The sequence below is a fragment of the Hyperolius riggenbachi genome, chromosome 4 (genome assembly GCF_040937935.1).
Source record: "Hyperolius riggenbachi isolate aHypRig1 chromosome 4, aHypRig1.pri, whole genome shotgun sequence".
Taxonomy (NCBI): domain Eukaryota; kingdom Metazoa; phylum Chordata; class Amphibia; order Anura; family Hyperoliidae; genus Hyperolius; species Hyperolius riggenbachi.
In genome coordinates, this window is record NC_090649.1 from 4955006 (window position 1) to 4973137 (window position 18132).

Sequence of the window (18132 nt, forward strand, 5' to 3'; positions counted from 1 at the left end):
TCAATTGTACATTTCCCCTTGTAAAGATCTCCTCTGTGGGGTCTGTTTTGTCTTCAGACATTACTGCAGCCAGACTATGCTGGCTGCTGTTTGCAGAGATTTTCTGACATTCACAATGAATGATCTGTCCATTCACATTCCATTCGCATTCCATTATGGTACGGCTTGTTATTCTGAATCCAAGCGCTATGCTGTTTGCATGGATGTGCATGAACTTATGAGATGCAGACTAAGTGAATGCAGATGGCTGCCTTGTCATTTTGCATGCTTCTCTCTGATTGGTGTGTTCATCCGTAAAAGTCACTTCCTGAGTCTGCCTCCTCGCCCGACATATTGCTAGTCTTTAGGACTGCAGTCCTGGGTCTTTGTTCATGCGAATACTTTGTGTTAACACTCATACCTTTTGATATCTGTAATAATAACTTTCATTATTGTATTGATATTCTGTGTCAGACCTTAGTCAGATCCTGGTGTGTTTGAACCGGCAGGACCCCGGGGATTCACACATAGCTTAGGTTCATTATTGTAATTATTATTGAGATTCTGTGTTGACCTTTTTGCTTGTACCTCTGACTCCGCTCTCTGCCTCCTGATTCTGTACTGTGCTTATCTGATCTGCTGCCGATTCCCTGCCTGATTACCGACCCTGATCTCTGCCTCCTGATTCTGTACTGTGCTTATCTGATCTGCTGCCGATTCCCTGCCTGATTACCGACCCTGATCTCTGCCTCCTGATTCTGTACTGTGCTTATCTGATCTGCTGCCGATTCCCTGCCTGATTACCAACCCTGATCTCTGCCTCCTGATTCTGTACTGTGCTTATCTGATCTGCTGCCGATTCCCTGCCTGATTACCGACCCTGATCTCTGCCTCCTGATTCTGTACTGTGCTTATCTGATCTGCTGCCGATTCCCTGCCTGATTACTGACCCTGATTTCTGCCTTCTGATTCTGTACTGTGCTTATCTGATCTGCTGCCGATTCCCTGCCTGATTACCGACCCTGATCTCTGCCTAATGATTCTATACTGTGCTTATCTGATCTGCTGCCGATTCCCTGCCTGATTACTGACCCTGATCTCTGCCTCCTGATTCTGTGCTGTGCTTATCTGATCTGCTGCCGATTCCCTGCCTGATTACTGACCCTGATCTCTGCCTAATGATTCTGTGCTGTGCTTATCTGATCTGCTGCCGATTCCCTGCCTGATTACCGACCCTGATCTCTGCCTCCTGATTCTGTGCTGTGCTTATCTGATCTGCTGCCGATTCCCTGCCTGATTACTGACCCTGATCTCTGCCTCCTGATTCTGTGCTGTGCTTATCTGATCTGCTGCCGATTCCCTGCCTGATTACTGATCCTGATCTCTGCCTCCTGATTCTGTACTGTGCTTATCTGATCTGCTGCCGATTCCCTGCCTGATTACCGACCCTGATCTCTGCCTCCTGATTCTGTGCTGTGCTTATCTGATCTGCTGCCGATTCCCTGCCTGATTACTGATCCTGATTTCTGCCTTCTGATTCTGTACTGTGCTTATCTGATCTGCTGCCGATTCCCTGCCTGATTACCGACCCTGATCTCTGCCTCCTGATTCTGTACTGTGCTTATCTGATCTGCTGCCGATTCCCTGCCTGATTACCGACCCTGATCTCTGCCTCCTGATTCTGTACTGTGCTTATCTGATCTGCTGCCGATTCCCTGCCTGATTACCGACCCTGATCTCTGCCTCCTGATTCTGTGCTGTGCTTATCTGATCTGCTGCCGATTCCCTGCCTGATTACCGACCCTGATCTCTGCCTCCTGATTCTGTGCTGTGCTTATCTGATCTGCTGCCGATTCCCTGCCTGATTACCGACCCTGCTCTCTGCCTCCTGATTCTGTACTGTGCTTATCTGATCTGCTGCCGATTCCCTGCCTGATTACCGACCCTGCTCTCTGCCTCCTGATTCTGTACTGTGCTTATCTGATCTGCTGCCGATTCCCTGCCTGATTACCGACCCTGCTCTCTGCCTCCTGATTCTGTGCTGTGCTTATCTGATCTGCTGCCGATTCCCTGCCTGATTACCGACCCTGATCTCTGCCTCCTGATACTGTACTGTGCTTATCTGATCTGCTGCCGATTCCCTGCCTGATTACCGACCCTGATCTCTGCCTCCTGATTCTGTACTGTGCTTATCTGATCTGCTGCCGATTCCCTGCCTGATTACCGACCCTGATCTCTGCCTCCTAATTCTGTACTGTGCTTATCTGATCTGCTGCCGATTCCCTGCCTGATTACCGACCCTGATCTCTGCCTCCTGATTCTGTGCTGTGCTTATCTGATCTGCTGCCGATTCCCTGCCTGATTACCGACCCTGATCTCTGCCTCCTGATTCTGTACTGTGCTTATCTGATCTGCTGCCGATTCCCTGCCTGATTACCGACCCTGATCTCTGCCTCCTGATTCTGTACTGTGCTTATCTGATCTGCTGCCGATTCCCTGCCTGATTACCGACCCTGATCTCTGCCTAATGATTCTGTACTGTATCTCCTAGTCTGTTGCCGACTCCTGATTGTTTGACCACTCTGCTACCAGTGGGTTCCTCCCACTGGGGCTTCCCGCCTTATTGGCGTTCGCCACTTTACTGTGCACCAAACACGTGTATTTTTTATAATAATAAAGTATACTGATTGTTATGTTCTGTACTTTTTGTATTGCTCATTGCTGCAGTCGCATTGAGCAATTTCTGTCTGGCATCTGTGGATGCTCTGTGAATGAATATCTGTTTCCTCAAAGTCTGCTGTCAGTTTGACAGACATTCATCTGATCTGTTGCAGATCTGTTCCTGTTCCTGTTCTGTTATTGTATTGCTCATTGCTGCATTCGCTTTGTGCAATTTCTGTCTGTCATCTGTGGATGGTTCAGGGGATTAGTCTTGCTGTGCCCCACAGCTCCACCTGCTGGCTGCATTTGTTCCTCCCCAGGTGTATTCCATTACTGGGCTCCTCTGTCTGAACGCTTGTGAAGATCTCCTCAGAGTCAGCATACACGCTGTGCGCTGACCGTGGAGATCGTTCCTGCAATCGCTACACCCCTCCTCTTTTAATTTTCTCTGAAGAGTAGCAACATGAGGGTCTCAAAATAACTCTCAAATTACCTGAAAACAAAGTTTTTTTTTCCATTATGGTTTAGGGGAAGGATACAGAAATCTGTCTCAGAGATTTCAGTTGTCTGTTTCCACAGTTAGGAACATATTGAGGAAATAAAAGACCACAAGCTCAGTTCAAGTTAAGGCTCGAAGTGGCAGACCAAGAAAATTCTTGCATAGACAGAAGTAACTATTGGTGAGAAAAGTCAGAGTCAACCCACAGACCAGCACCAAAGACCTACAACATCATTTTGCTGCAGATGGAGTCACTGTGCATCGTTCAACCATTCGCTACACTTTACACAAGGAGATTCTGTATGCAGAGGAAGCCTTTTCTCTGCCCACAGCACAAACAGAGCCGCTTGATTTATGCTAAAGCACATTTGGACAAGCCAGCTTCGTTTTGGAATAAGGTGCTGTGGACTGATTGGACATAACAAGGGGCGTTATGTATGGAGGAAAAAGAACACAACATTCCAAGAAAAACACCTGCTACCTACAGTGTATGCAGAAAAAGGCTGGCACCACACAGAAATAGGAAAAGAATAAATAAGCTCTTTATTTGTCAGTCATTAAAATGACAGCATAGTCAAAACGTAGGCTCTGGCGGACGCCAGAGCCTACTTTTTGACTATGCTGTTATTTTAACCACATTACCCCCAGTGGTGTGGATTTCTCCGTCCCTTTTTCCACCCTGTTTACACCAGGGACGGAGAAATCCGCACCTGACACCGCTCCCGCCGCTGTCCGCACTCCTGATCATCCGCGCGCCCCCGCGCTCGTGAATGCCGCCGCCCGCTCGCCCGGAGATCAATGAACGGGAAAAATCGTTCCCGTTCGTTGATCCAAGCCCCCGCAATGATCAGCTGCTTCTATGAGAAGCAGCGCGATCATTGTGGAAAAAAAAAAGTTTCCCAGCCTCATAACACAGGACGCATAAAAAAAAAGTTACTGCGGCCATCTTGTGGCCAAATAGTAAAACTACACCCTAAAGCATTTTTCATATACAAATACATTAGTTATACACTAAAAATTAACTCATTACCTCTCACACTCCCCAATTTTTTTTGTTGTAATTAAAAAAAATTATAAAAAAATAACAATTAAAAAAAATACATAAATAGTTACCTTAGGGACTGAACTTTTTAAATATTTATGTCAAGAGGGTATAACACTGTTGTAATTAGGGATGGACGCAAAATTGAAAAAAAAATGCACCTTTATTTCCAAATAAAATATTGGCGCCAAACATTGTGATAGGGACATAATTTAAACGGTTTTAGAACCGGGACAAATGGGCAAATAAATGTCATGGATTTTAATTACAGTAGCATGTATTATTTAAAAACTATAAAGGCCGAAAACTGAAAATCAATAATGTTTTTCCCACATTTTTTCCTATTAAAACACATTTAGAATAAAATAATTGTTGGCATAATGTCCCACCTAAAGAAAGCCTAATTGGTGGCGAAAAAAACAAGATACAGTTCATTTTATTGTGATAAGTAATGATAAAGTTATAGACGAATGAATGGAAGGAGCGCTGAAAGGTGAAAATTGCTCTGGTGCTGGTGGATAATTTTTTACTTTTCCTATTTTTGTGTGGTGCCAGCCTTTTTTCTGCATACACTTTCTAGGATTCTGAGGATACTGGGATCCAAGGCTTGGGCACACGCCAGTTCCTTGTTATGTATGAGTGCTCCTCCATTTTTTGTTTTTGACCTGCTACCTACAGTAAAATATAATGGTGGTTCCATCATGCTGTGAGGCTGTGTGGCCAGTGCAGGGACTGGTAATCTTGTCAAAGTTGAGGGACGCATGGATTCCACTCAAAAACCATCAAACACTACAAAGAAACTGGCTCACATGCGGACCGCCCCAGGAAAGGAAGACCAAGAGTTACCTCTGCTGTGGAGGATAAGTTCATCTGAGTCACCAGCCTCAGTAATCGCAGGTTAACAGCAGCTCAGATTAGAGACCAGGTCAATGCCACACAGAGTTCTAGCAGCAGACACATCTCTAGAACAACTGTTAAGAGGAGACTGTGTGAATCCAGCCTTCGTGGTAGAATATCTGCTAGGAAACCACTGGTAAGGACAGGCAACAAGCAGAAGAGACTGAAAGAGATAGTAAACTATCCGAATTAACTCGAAGTTCAATATCCGAGTTAATCGAATATCCGATTCGACCTCGGATATCCGACGTTACTATCCGAGTCTGTATTCGAGTAAAATATTCGAGCTGGCCTTAAATAGCTTGTAAAACTTGTATTGGAGGTCAATGATGCATGAAACCACCTTTTTTATGAAGAAAAACATCAAGTGATTATGTGGTGATGTATTAGTTATAAAAAAGGTATCAAAAATAGTAAATTAACTTCATGAAAAGTGTTTGCATGAGAAGGTGTGTCCAAAATGGTTGTTGTAACAGTCTTCATTTACGTCGTCTTCATCTTCTTCTTCTATATCTTCTTCTTTTTCTTCTTCTTCTATATCTTCTTCTTTTTCTTCTTCTTCTATATCTTCTTCTTCTTCTTCTTCTTCTTCTTCTTCTATATCTTCTTCTTCTTCTATATCTTCTTCTTTTTCTTCTTCTTCTATATCTTCTTCTTCTTCTTCTTCTTCTTCTTCTTCTTCTTCTATATCTTCTTCTTCTTCTATATCTTCTTCTTCTTCTTCTCTATCATTATATTATGTGTCTTTGTTTTCCTTTCTTTTGTAATATTTTGTTTTACTTCATTTGTGGAAATATTTTATTTTAATAACACCATAGTTATATTTGTGTTGATGGCATAATAGGTAGGTAGTGGCACATTGCAAGCCACAGCACCTTTTTCTGTGTACCCTGGCGTTGGTAAAACACAGACATCAGCAGGAGGAGGAAGTAGTTGCAGGCTTGCAGCTATTTGTAGTGTGTGGTAATAGTCGGTCGGTACTCGGTAGGAGAGTGGGTGGGCAGGTGGCAGCAGAAAATAGTTCTTCTTCTGTTCTCCCTGGCAGTGTTAGCAGCACACAGACAGCAGAAGCTCAATGCAGCTACAGTAGGAGGAGTAGTGTGTGTCAGGCAGTGTGATGTGACTGACATAATAGGCCCTGGTTCCTAGCGGTGGTACCAGGGCTGTAAATAAGCAGCATGAGGTTCCAGACAGCGGTCGTGAAGCCCACATTGTGTCCAATACACAATTGGGACAGCACAGTTTTCAACCCGGACACCTCTAAATTAATAACAATTTTTTTTTTCAAAATAATGCAGCTATTGTTGAGCGTAATAGCTGGTGGCGCATGGGCAGCAGCACCTTGTAATGTGTTCCCTGGCAGTGGAGAGGAGACACAGACAGCAGGAGGAAATATAACAGCAGGCAGCGTGAGGAGGATAAGTGTGTGGCAGACTGGCATTTGGCAGCAGGCAGGAGGGCAGGCAGCGAGACATAATAGGCCCTGGGTCCTAGCGGTGGTTCCAGGGCCGTAAATAAACAGCATGAGGTTCCATACAGCGGTCGTGAAGCCCACATTGTGTCCAATACACAATTGGGACAGCACAGTTTTCAACCCGGACACCTCTAAATTAATTACAATTTTTTTTTTTCAAATTAATGCAGCTATTGTTGAGCGTAATAGCTGGTGGCGCATGGGCAGCAGCACCTTGTAATGTGTTCCCTGGCAGTGGAGAGGAGACACAGACAGCAGGAGGAAATATAACAGCAGGCAGCGTGAGGAGGATAAGTGTGTGGCAGACTGGCATTTGGCAGCAGGCAGGAGGGCAGGCAGCGAGACATAATAGGCCCTGGGTCCTAGCGGTGGTTCCAGGGCCGTAAATGAACAGCATGAGGTTCCAGACAGCGGTCGTGAAGCCCACATTGTGTCCAATACACAATTGGGACAGCACAGTTTTCAACCCGGACACCTCTAAATTAATTACAATTTTTTTTTTTTCAAAATAATGCAGCTATTGTTGAGCGTAATAGCTGGTGGCGCATGGGCAGCAGCACCTTATAATGTGTTCCCTGGCAGTGTAAACATACAGACAGCAGGAGGAAATATAACAGCAGGCAGCGTGAGGAGGATAAGTGTGTGGCAGACTGGCATTTGGCAGCAGGCAGGAGGGCAGGCAGCGAGACATAGTAGGCCCTGGGTCCTAGCGGTGGTTCCAGGGCCGTAAATGAACAGCATGAGGTTCCAGACAGCGGTCATGAAGCCCACATTGTGTCCAATACACAATTGGGACAGCACAGTTTTCAACCCGGACACCTCTAAAATAATTTAATTTTTTTTTCTTTTAAAATAATGCAGCTATTTGTGAGCGTAAATAGCTGGTGGCGCATGGGCAGCAGCACCTTGTAATGTGTTCCCTGGCAGTGGAGACACAGACAGCAGGAGGAAATATAACAGCAGCAGCAGCAGGTGTAATGTGTGTGCACGGAAAATAAGTGAATCAGGTCCAAACCTGAGTGACTGCCGGTGCCTTGTCTCAGCCGGATTGCTCCTACGGCTAATGGAACCTCCAAACAACAAAAGGAGATGGCACACCACTGGCTGCAACAAATCTTGTTGTATTCACGAACAAGTGCACACTACATGTTACGGAATATTACATCCTTCATCAGGATCACCTGATCACCTGATGAAGGATGTAATATTCCGTAACATGTAGTGTGCACTTGTTCGTGAATACAACAAGATTTGTTGCAGCCAGTGGTGTGCCGTCTCCTTTTGTTGTTTGTAATGTGTGTGTGCCAGTCGTCACTTCATGTCCCCCTCTCGCCGACAACAGGGGCCAGGAACTCGCCTTCCACCCAAGCCTGGTTCATTTTGAGAAACGTCAGTCTGTCCACAGACTTGTGAGACAGACGAGATCGCTTCTCAGTGACGACTCCACCGGCTGCACTGAAGCAGCGCTCTGACAGTACGCTGGAATGGGGGCAGGAGAGCACTTCCAGGGCGTACTGCGCAAGCTCGCTCCAGATCGGCAGGTGCTTGACCCAATACTCCATGGGATCAACAGGGGCCACTCTGTCAAGCCCGCTGAAGGACCCCATGTAGTCAGCCACCATGCGGGTCAAGCGCTGCCTGTGACTGGAGAAGGATGCTGCTGCAGGCCCTCCTCTCTAGTCCTTGGCAGCTCTACACTCATGTAGAGCTCTTGGGTCAGAGACAGCAGGTCTGTGGTGTGTGTGCGCTTGCTGCTGGTGGATGCAGGCACCTGCTGCTGCCTCTGTGCTGGCTGGACAGTGGGGGTGGATGTCTGAGGGAAGGCTTCCTCCAAGCGCTCAACAAGGGACAGCTGCAAATCCCTCATTTGTTGCGCACGGTCTCCTCCTGCACGCAGGAACTGGCTGAGCTTCCCCTTCAGACGTGGGTCCAGCATCATGCAGATCCAGATGTCCTCCCTCTGCTTCATCTGGATCACCCTTGGGTCCTTGCGCAGGCACCTCAGCATGTGCGCTGCCATTGGGAAGAGTCTGGCCACGTCTGTTGGCACATCATCGGCATCCCCAGAGCCAAGAGTGCTGTCCTCCTCTTCCTCTGCCCCCTCCACCTCATCCTCTCTCCACCCCCGCACCAGTCCAGCTGCGCTCTGCTGCTCCCCCTCATCAGCAGCAAGGTCAGGGACCTCCACCAACTCAGAGCCCTCCTCCTCAGAGGTGGCCTGTGAAGCTGCCTGCAGCTCCTGCTGGTCCAAGGCTGCCGCTCCCTCTTCCAGCAGTGCATACAGGGCCCTGTCCAGCACACACACCATGGGCACCCACTCGCACACCATTGCATGGTCCCTGCTCACCATGTTGGTGGCCTGCAGGAAGCGTGCCAGGACTGAGCACACCTGCTGCATGTGCCCGCAGTCCGCCGTGGAGATGATGGACGGGAGGTTGGTGGCGGCACGCCCAGTTGCAGTGAGGGAGGCAACTGTTGCCTGTGCAACGTACTGGCTGACAGCCTGCCTCTGTTCAACCAGACGCTCCAACATCGCCAGGGTGGAGTTCCAGCGAGTTGGAACATCGAGCATGAGCCGGTGCTGTGGCAGGTGCAGCTCCTTCTGCACCTCTTCCAGGCTCGCCACGGCTGCAGGCGAGAGCCGGAAGTGACGCACAACCTTCCTTGCTGCCTCAAGGAGTCGGTCCATCCCCTGGTAGGTCCGCAGGAACTTTTGGACTACCAGGTTTAGGACGTGCGCCAGGCAGGGGATATGGGTCAGGTCTCCCTTCTTGATGGCAGAAACAAGGTTTGCCCCATTGTCGAACACCACCTCTCTGACTCTGAGGCCTCTGGGGGTCAGCCAATTCCTCTCCTGCTCTCGGAGTTTGGCCAGGACGTGGTTCGCCGTCAGTTTGGTCTTCCCCAGGCTGACCAATTCCAGCAGCGCTTGGCAGTGGTGGGGCTTCACGCTGCTGCTGAGGCGGGAGGTTTGGGCTGGTGTGCCGGAGGATGGAAGCGGATCAGAGGAACCTGCTGCTGTTCCGCTGACCCTGCATGGTGGCACCACCCACTGCGTTGTTGGTGCTGCTGCTGCTCTGACAGTGCCGGCCGATGCTGCTCCCCCCTCCCCACCCCCTTCCACCAAGCTGACCCAATGCGCGGTGAAGGACAGATAGCGGCCTGTCCCAAACCGGCTGCTCCACGAGTCCATGGTGACGTGGACCCGTTGACCCACCGCGTGCTCCAGCCCTCTCCCGACATTGGCCATCACAGAGCGGTGAAGTGCAGGGATGGCCGTGCGTGCAAAATAATGTCGGCTAGGGATTGGCCAATCGGGGCTGCACACATCAGGAGCGCACGCATGTCACTCCCCTCCTGCACAAGTGAATAAGGCAGGAGTTGGGAGCACATGGCCCGTGCCAGCAAGCCATTCAGCTGACGCACGCGATGGCTGCTGGGAGGCAGAACCCTGACCACCCCCTGGAAGGTGTCGCTGAGCAGGGTCTGGCGCGGCCTTTTGCTGGCATGGGAAGCAGTGGAGGGAGCAGAGGAGGCCACTGAGGACTGGCTGCCAGAACAGGCCTCAGTGTCGGCAGCAGGAGTTGCAGAGGGAGGAGGAGCAGTGCGTTGCTGACGCACTCCTGCTGCCGATGGCTTCGCAGTGGTGGCGGGTCTGCCACTGCCACTGCCAGCTTCCTTTAACTTCACAAACTCCTCATGCTCTTGAAAGTGTTTCCCCGCAAGGTGGTTGACCAGAGAGGTGGTGCCAAACGCAGAGGGCTCCTTCCCTCTGCTGAGCTGCTTGCGGCACTGGTTGCAGGTGGCATACTTGCACTCCAAATATGGAAGGGTGAAAAAATTCCATATTGGGGAGGTGAAGTTGCCCCTTCGGCTGGAAGATGCTGGTCTCCCTGTGGTGGTTGGGGGGGGGGGGGGGGGGTCCTTGGTGCGGCTGGTGGTGGCACTGGCAGAACTAGTCTCCTGATCAGCGCGCTGTGTGGCCTGCATACCACGCCCACTTGTGATCCTGCCCATGCCTGCGATGCTGATCCTTCTAACAAGGCCCGCAGACGCATCCTCCTCCTCCTCCTCCTCAGAGCTGATGACATCCCCACTCCCAGGACATGGCACCCAGTCTTTGTCCTGCACCCTGTCATCATCATCCTCCCCCTCCGCAAACATGTCCTGCTGGGATCCCCCAAACTCCCCTTCTGCATGCATGGGCGGATGGACAGTCACCACTGTCTGACTGTCCAAAGCATCATCCCCCAAAGTGCCCATGAGCATTTCTTCCTCTGCCAATTCTTCCGCAACAGCACTCCATACCTTCTCTGTGCTTGGGGTCCATAAGAAGGTGCTGAGTGACAGGGTGCTGGTGTCGCCCGCTGGGGCTGGAGAACTACACTCCTCCTCCTGCTCACCAGGCAGTGCTGGTCGGCTGCTGCTGCTCTTGCGAACAGGAGTGGTGGCGGGGGTGGAGGACTCGGTTCCAGAGCTAATGGTGGCCTGCTCATCCACCATCAGCTCCAAAACAGCGTCTGCGTCCTTCTCCTCAATAGGACGGCTACGACCTGGCGGTGGGAGGAACATCTGGGCCACACGCTGCTGCTGCTGCTGTGTCTCTGCAGTGTGACTTCCAGCTGTTGGGCGACCAAGGCGTCCACGGCCAGTGACTAATGGCGGAATAGCCACTAGTGCAGACGCAGAACTGCGCATGGTGGTGGTGGCGCGGCTGCCACGCCCACGACCTCCTCTCTTGGCGATGCCCTTGCTGCCCCTGCCCAAACCGCGGCTGCCAGTTCTAGACATTGTATATTTTTAATATTATACAAATTAAAAAAAAAACGTATGTATGTAAAGGCGGGTGGGACAAGTGGGTACTTTAATGGGGTGGGACTGGTGGTGGGTGTGTGAGGTGACGGACAGGTGTACTGTACTCTACAGCAGAGATCGGTGTAGCGCTAACGAGAGAGTGCGCACTGCGCACACAAAGACCCTAGCTGACGCTGACTGACGGTGTCACACTACAGTACAATTCAGCTAATAGTACACAATAGAAGTAGTATATATAAACAATAGGAGGACGGGTGTAGCACTAACTGGAGGGTGCTGACAGCGCAGATGTGCACTGCGCACACAAAGACCCTAGCTGACGCTGACTGACGGTGTCAGACTACAGTACAATTCAGCTAATAGTACACAATAGAAGTAGTATATATAAACAATAGGAGGACGGGTGTAGCACTAACTGGAGGGTGCTGACAGCGCAGATGTGCACTGCGCACACAAAGACCCTAGCTGACGCTGAGTGACGGTGTCAGACTACAGTACAATTCAGCTAAGACACAATAGAAGTAGTATATATAAACAATAGGAGGACGGGTGTAGCACTAACTGGAGGGTGCTGACAGCGCAGATGTGCACTGCGCACGCACACAAAGACCCTAGCTGACGCTGAGTGACGGTGTCAGACTACAGTACAATTCAGCTAATAGTACACAATAGAAGTAGTATATATAAACAATAGGAGGACGGGTGTAGCACTAACTGGAGGGTGCTGACAGCGCAGATGTGCACTGCGCACACAAAGACCCTAGCTGACGCTGACTGACGGTGTCAGACTACAGTACAATTCAGCTAAGACACAATAGAAGTAGTATATATAAACAATAGGAGGACGGGTGTAGCACTAATTGGAGGGTGCTGACTGCGCAGATGTGCACTGCGCACGCACACAAAGACCCTAGCTGACGCTGACTGACGGTGTCAGACTACAGTACAATTCAGCTAATAGTACACAATAGAAGTAGTATATATAAACAATAGGAGGACAGGTGTAGCACTAACTGGAGGGTGCTGACAGCGCAGATGTGCACTGTGCACACAAAGACCCTAGCTGACGCTGACTGACGGTGTCAGACTACAGTACAATTCAGCTAAGACACAATAGAAGTAGTATATATAAACAATAGGAGGACGGGTGTAGCACTAATTGGAGGGTGCTGACTGCGCAGATGTGCACTGCGCACACAAAGACCCTAGCTGACGCTGAGTGACAGTGTCAGACTACAGCACAATTCAGCTAATAGTACACAATAGAAGTAGTATATATAAACAATAGGAGGACGGGTGTAGCACTAATTGGAGGGTGCTGACTGCGCAGATGTGCACTGCGCACACAAAGACCCTAGCTGACGCTGACTGACGGTGTCAGACTACAGTACAATTCAGCTAATAGTACACAATAGAAGTAGTATATATAAACAATAGGAGGATGGGTGTAGCACTAACTGGAGGGTGCTGACAGCGCAGATGTGCACTGCGCACACAAAGACCCTAGCTGACGCTGAGTGATGGTGTCAGACTACAGTACAATTCAGCTAATAGTACACAATAGAAGTAGTATATATAAACAATAGGAGGACGGGTGTAGCACTAACTGGAGGGTGCTGACAGCGCAGATGTGCACTGCGCACGCACACAAAGACCCTAGCTGACGCTGACTGACGGTGTCAGACTACAGTACAATTCAGCTAATAGTACACAATAGAAGTAGTATATATAAACAATAGGAGGACGGGTGTAGCACTAACTGGAGGGTGCTGACAGCGCAGATGTGCACTGCGCACACAAAGACCCTAGCTGATGCTGACTGACGGTGTCAGACTACAGTACAATTCAGCTAATAGTACACAATAGAAGTAGTATATATAAACAATAGGAGGACGGGTGTAGCACTAATTGGAGGGTGCTGACTGCGCAGATGTGCAATGCGCACACAAAGACCCTAGCTGACGCTGAGTGACGGTGTCAGACTACAGTACAATTCAGCTAATAGTACACAATAGAAGTAGTATATATAAACAATAGGAGGACGGGTGTAGCACTAACTGGAGGGTGCTGACAGCGCAGATGTGCACTGCGCACGCACACAAAGACCCTAGCTGACGCTGACTGACGGTGTCAGACTACAGTACAATTCAGCTAATAGTACACAATAGAAGTAGTATATATAAACAATAGGAGGACGGGTGTAGCACTAACTGGAGGGTGCTGACAGTGAAGATGGGCACTGCGCACACAAAGACCCTAGCTGACGCTGAGTGACGGTGTCAGACTACAGTACAATTCAGCTAATAGTACACAATAGAAGTAGTATATATAAACAATAGGAGGACGGGTGTAGCACTAACTGGAGGGTGCTGACAGCGCAGATGTGCACTGCGCACACAAAGACCCTAGCTGACGCTGACTGACGGTGTCAGACTACAGTACAATTCAGCTAATAGTACACAATAGAAGTAGTATATATAAACAATAGGAGGACGGGTGTAGCACTAACTGGAGGGTGCTGACAGCGCAGATGTGCACTGCGCACACAAAGACCCTAGCTGACGCTGAGTGACGGTGTCAGACTACAGTACAATTCAGCTAATAGTACACAATAGAAGTAGTATATATAAACAATAGGAGGATGTGTGTAGCACTAACTGGAGTGTGCTGACAGCGCAGATGTGCACTGCGCACACAAAGACCCTAGCTGACGCTGAGTGACGGTGTCAGACTACAGTACAATTCAGCTAATAGTACACAATAGAAGTAGTATATATAAACAATAGGAGGACGGGTGTAGCACAAACTGGAGGGTGCTGACAGCGCAGATGTGCACTGCGCACGCACACAAAGACCCTAGCTGACGCTGACTGACGGTGTCAGACTACAGTACAATTCAGCTAATAGTACACAATAGAAGTAGTATATATAAACAATAGGAGGACGGGTGTAGCACTAACTGGAGGATGCTGACAGTGAAGATGGGCACTGCGCACACAAAGACCCTAGCTGATGCTGAGTGACAGTGTCAGACTACAGTACAATTCAGCTAATAGTACACAATAGAAGTAGTATATATAAACAATAGGAGGACGGGTGTAGCACTAACTGGAGGGTGCTGACAGCGCAGATGTGCACTGCGCACACAAAGACCCTAGCTGACGCTGACTGACGGTGTCAGACTACAGTACAATTCAGCTAATAGTACACAATAGAAGTAGTATATATAAACAATAGGAGGACAGGTGTAGCACTAACTGGAGGGTGCTGACAGCGCAGATGTGCACTGTGCACACAAAGACCCTAGCTGACGCTGAGTGACGGTGTCAGACTACAGCACAATTCAGCTAATAGTACACAATAGAAGTAGTATATATAAACAATAGGAGGACGGGTGTAGCACTAACTGGAGGGTGCTGACAGCGCAGATGTGCACTGCGCACACAAAGACCCTAGCTGACGCTGACTGACGGTGTCAGACTACAGTACAATTCAGCTAATAGTACACAATAGAAGTAGTATATATAAACAATAGGAGGACGGGTGTAGCACTAACTGGAGGGTGCTGACAGCGCAGATGTGCGCTGCGCATACAAAGACCCTAGCTGACGCTGAGTGACGGTGTCAGACTACAGTACAATTCAGCTAATAGTACACAATAGAAGTAGTATATATAAACAATAGGAGGATGGGTGTAGCACTAACTGGAGGGTGCTGACAGCGCAGATGTGCACTGCGCACACAAAGACCCTAGCTGACGCTGACTGACGGTGTCAGACTACAGTACAATTCAGCTAATAGTACACAATAGAAGTAGTATATATAAACAATAGGAGGACGGGTGTAGCACTAACTGGAGGGTGCTGACAGCGAAGATGGGCACTGCGCACACAAAGACCCTAGCTGACGCTGAGTGACGGTGTCAGACTACAGTACAATTCAGCTAATAGTACACAATAGAAGTAGTATATATAAACAATAGGAGGACGGGTGTAGCACTAACTGGAGGGTGCTGACAGCGCAGATGTGCACTGCGCACACAAAGACCCTAGCTGACGCTGACTGACGGTGTCAGACTACAGTACAATTCAGCTAATAGTACACAATAGAAGTAGTATATATAAACAATAGGAGGACAGGTGTAGCACTAACTGGAGGGTGCTGACAGCGCAGATGTGCACTGCGCACACAAAGACCCTAGCTGACGCTGAGTGACGGTGTCAGACTACAGCACAATTCAGCTAATAGTACACAATAGAAGTAGTATATATAAACAATAGGAGGACGGGTGTAGCACTAATTGGAGGGTGCTGACTGCGCAGATGTGCACTGCGCACACAAAGACCCTAGCTGACGCTGACTGACGGTGTCAGACTACAGTACAATTCAGCTAATAGTACACAATAGAAGTAGTATATATAAATAATAGGAGGACGGGTGTAGCACTAACTGGAGGGTGCTGTCAGCGCAGATGTGCACTGCGCACACAAAGACCCTAGCTGACGCTGAGTGACGGTGTCAGACTACAGTACAATTCAGCTAATAGTACACAATAGAAGTAGTATATATAAACAATAGGAGGACGGGTGTAGCACTAACTGGAGGGTGCTGACAGCGCAGATGTGCACTGCGCACACAAAGACCCTAGCTGACGCTGAGTGACAGTGTCAAACTACAGTACAATTCAGCTAATAGTACACAATAGAAGTAGTATATATAAACAATAGGAGGACGGGTGTAGCACTAACTGGAGGGTGCTGACTGTGCAGATGTGCACTGCGCACACAAAGACCCTAGCTGACGCTGAGTGACGGTGTCAGACTACAGTACAATTCAGCTAATAGTACACAATAAAAGTAGTATATATAAACAATAGGAGGACGGGTGTAGCACTAACTGGAGGGTGCTGACAGTGCAGATGTGCACTGCGCGCACTAAGACCCTAGCTGATGCTGACTGACGGTCCCTAAACACAGACTAGAGTACAGTTAGTGAGTACACACAGTAAGTACTACTAACTAAACAATAGAAGAATCTAGCTAAATAATAGAACAGGTGTGACTAGATTACAGAGTGCAGATACAGCAGGACAGGTATAGTAGTAAAGCTGGGCCTTGCTAACTACAAAATAGTACAAATCTATCTAACACAGAAGTAGTAGTAGTACAGGAGTAGAGTAGGACAGGTGATAGCACAGCACAGGTAAGGTAACTAGAGACTAGAGCACAGAGCAGGGCAGGCTGCCTTGCCTAGGCACAGGGCCTAGCTGCTGGCTGCAGGCCTGCAGCAGCACCAGTGACAGTCTCTCTCCCTCCCTAGTCCCTAATCACACTAACTAAACTGCCTAAAATACAATCTATCTACAATACAAAGCAATACATTTGAATATCAAGTGTTGAAGTGTAAAAACGCTAGGTTTAGAACAATAGCAATGCACTTGCACACAGACAAAAAGCACTGGAGCAGTTCTCTCAGTACAATCAGTCAGTAAGTCGCAAGCAGGACGAGTGAGGCAAGATGGCGTCCGCTATTTATAGAGGGGGGCTTGGCCAGGCTCCCCCTCTGTGATTGGCTGCAGTCAGAGGGCTGGGAGCTCTCTGATTTGCTTGTGAGGACTCGAGGTGACGTCTGGCGTGACGCTATCCGAGCTCGTGACACTATCCGAGCTCGGATAGCTAGGATATCTCCGGATATCTGATTGCTATCCGGGTGCGCTCGGATAGCACAGCCCGGATAGTTAATACTATTCCAGCTCGGTATTCAAGCTCGAATAGTGAAAAAAGAGCTAGGATATCCGAGTAACTCGGATATCCTAGCTCTGATGAGCACCACTAGTTCCAACCACTGCGTCTTTGTGGGACGCAGAAAAGGTGAACAGATGGTCTCTACATGTCTGGTTCCCACCGTGAAGAATGGAGGAGGAGGTGTGATGGTGTGGGGGTGCTTTGCTGGTGACTAAAGATGTCACGAAACTCCGATTTTTGGAACCGCAATAGACTTTAATAGGGAAGCGAACTTAAAAATTTAGAAAAATTTCTACCGGCTGGAAAAATGATAGAAAACATGTTTCAAGGGATCTAATACCTGGAGGAAGACATGATTGAGTGAAATACACATCAAAAGTCCCAGGAAAAAAATTAGATTTCACATAAACCCCTATTTTAAGGTCACAAATCTCATTCAGGCCTACACTGCTTTACAACATCAGGCAGTGTATCTCTTTCTCCCTCACTCCCTCCTCTCTGGGAGGAGGGTCTCATCTAACAAGCCCCCCAACCCCCAAACCCTGGCACAACACCCACACACGTAACCTCAGGAAAGAAACTCGAGCAGCCGAACGGAAATGGAGGAAATCTCATCTCAATTCTGACTTCCTAGATTACAAGGCCAAACTGTTACTCTTCCACACTGCCCTCTCCGAGGCTAAACAAAGGTACTTTGCATCACTGATTGGAACCCAAGCTTCCAACCCTCGACAGCTTTTTGCTACCTTCAATTCCCTCCTCAACCCCACTCCTCCCCCCCCAGCTCCTCCCTCTCAGCCAACGACTTTGCCAACCACTTCACCACTAAAATTGCAACAATACGCAATGAAATTTCCCTCCTCCATCCCTCCCTTCCCAACGCCTCTCAGGTTGTCCCCTTGCCTTCCCTCCCAGCTGCTCCCCTGTCTCATCTACCCTTCGCCTCTTTTGCTCCTGCCACCATTGATGAAGTCAGCCTGCTGCTAGTGGCTTCCCCCCCCCCCCCCACATCCTCTCCCTG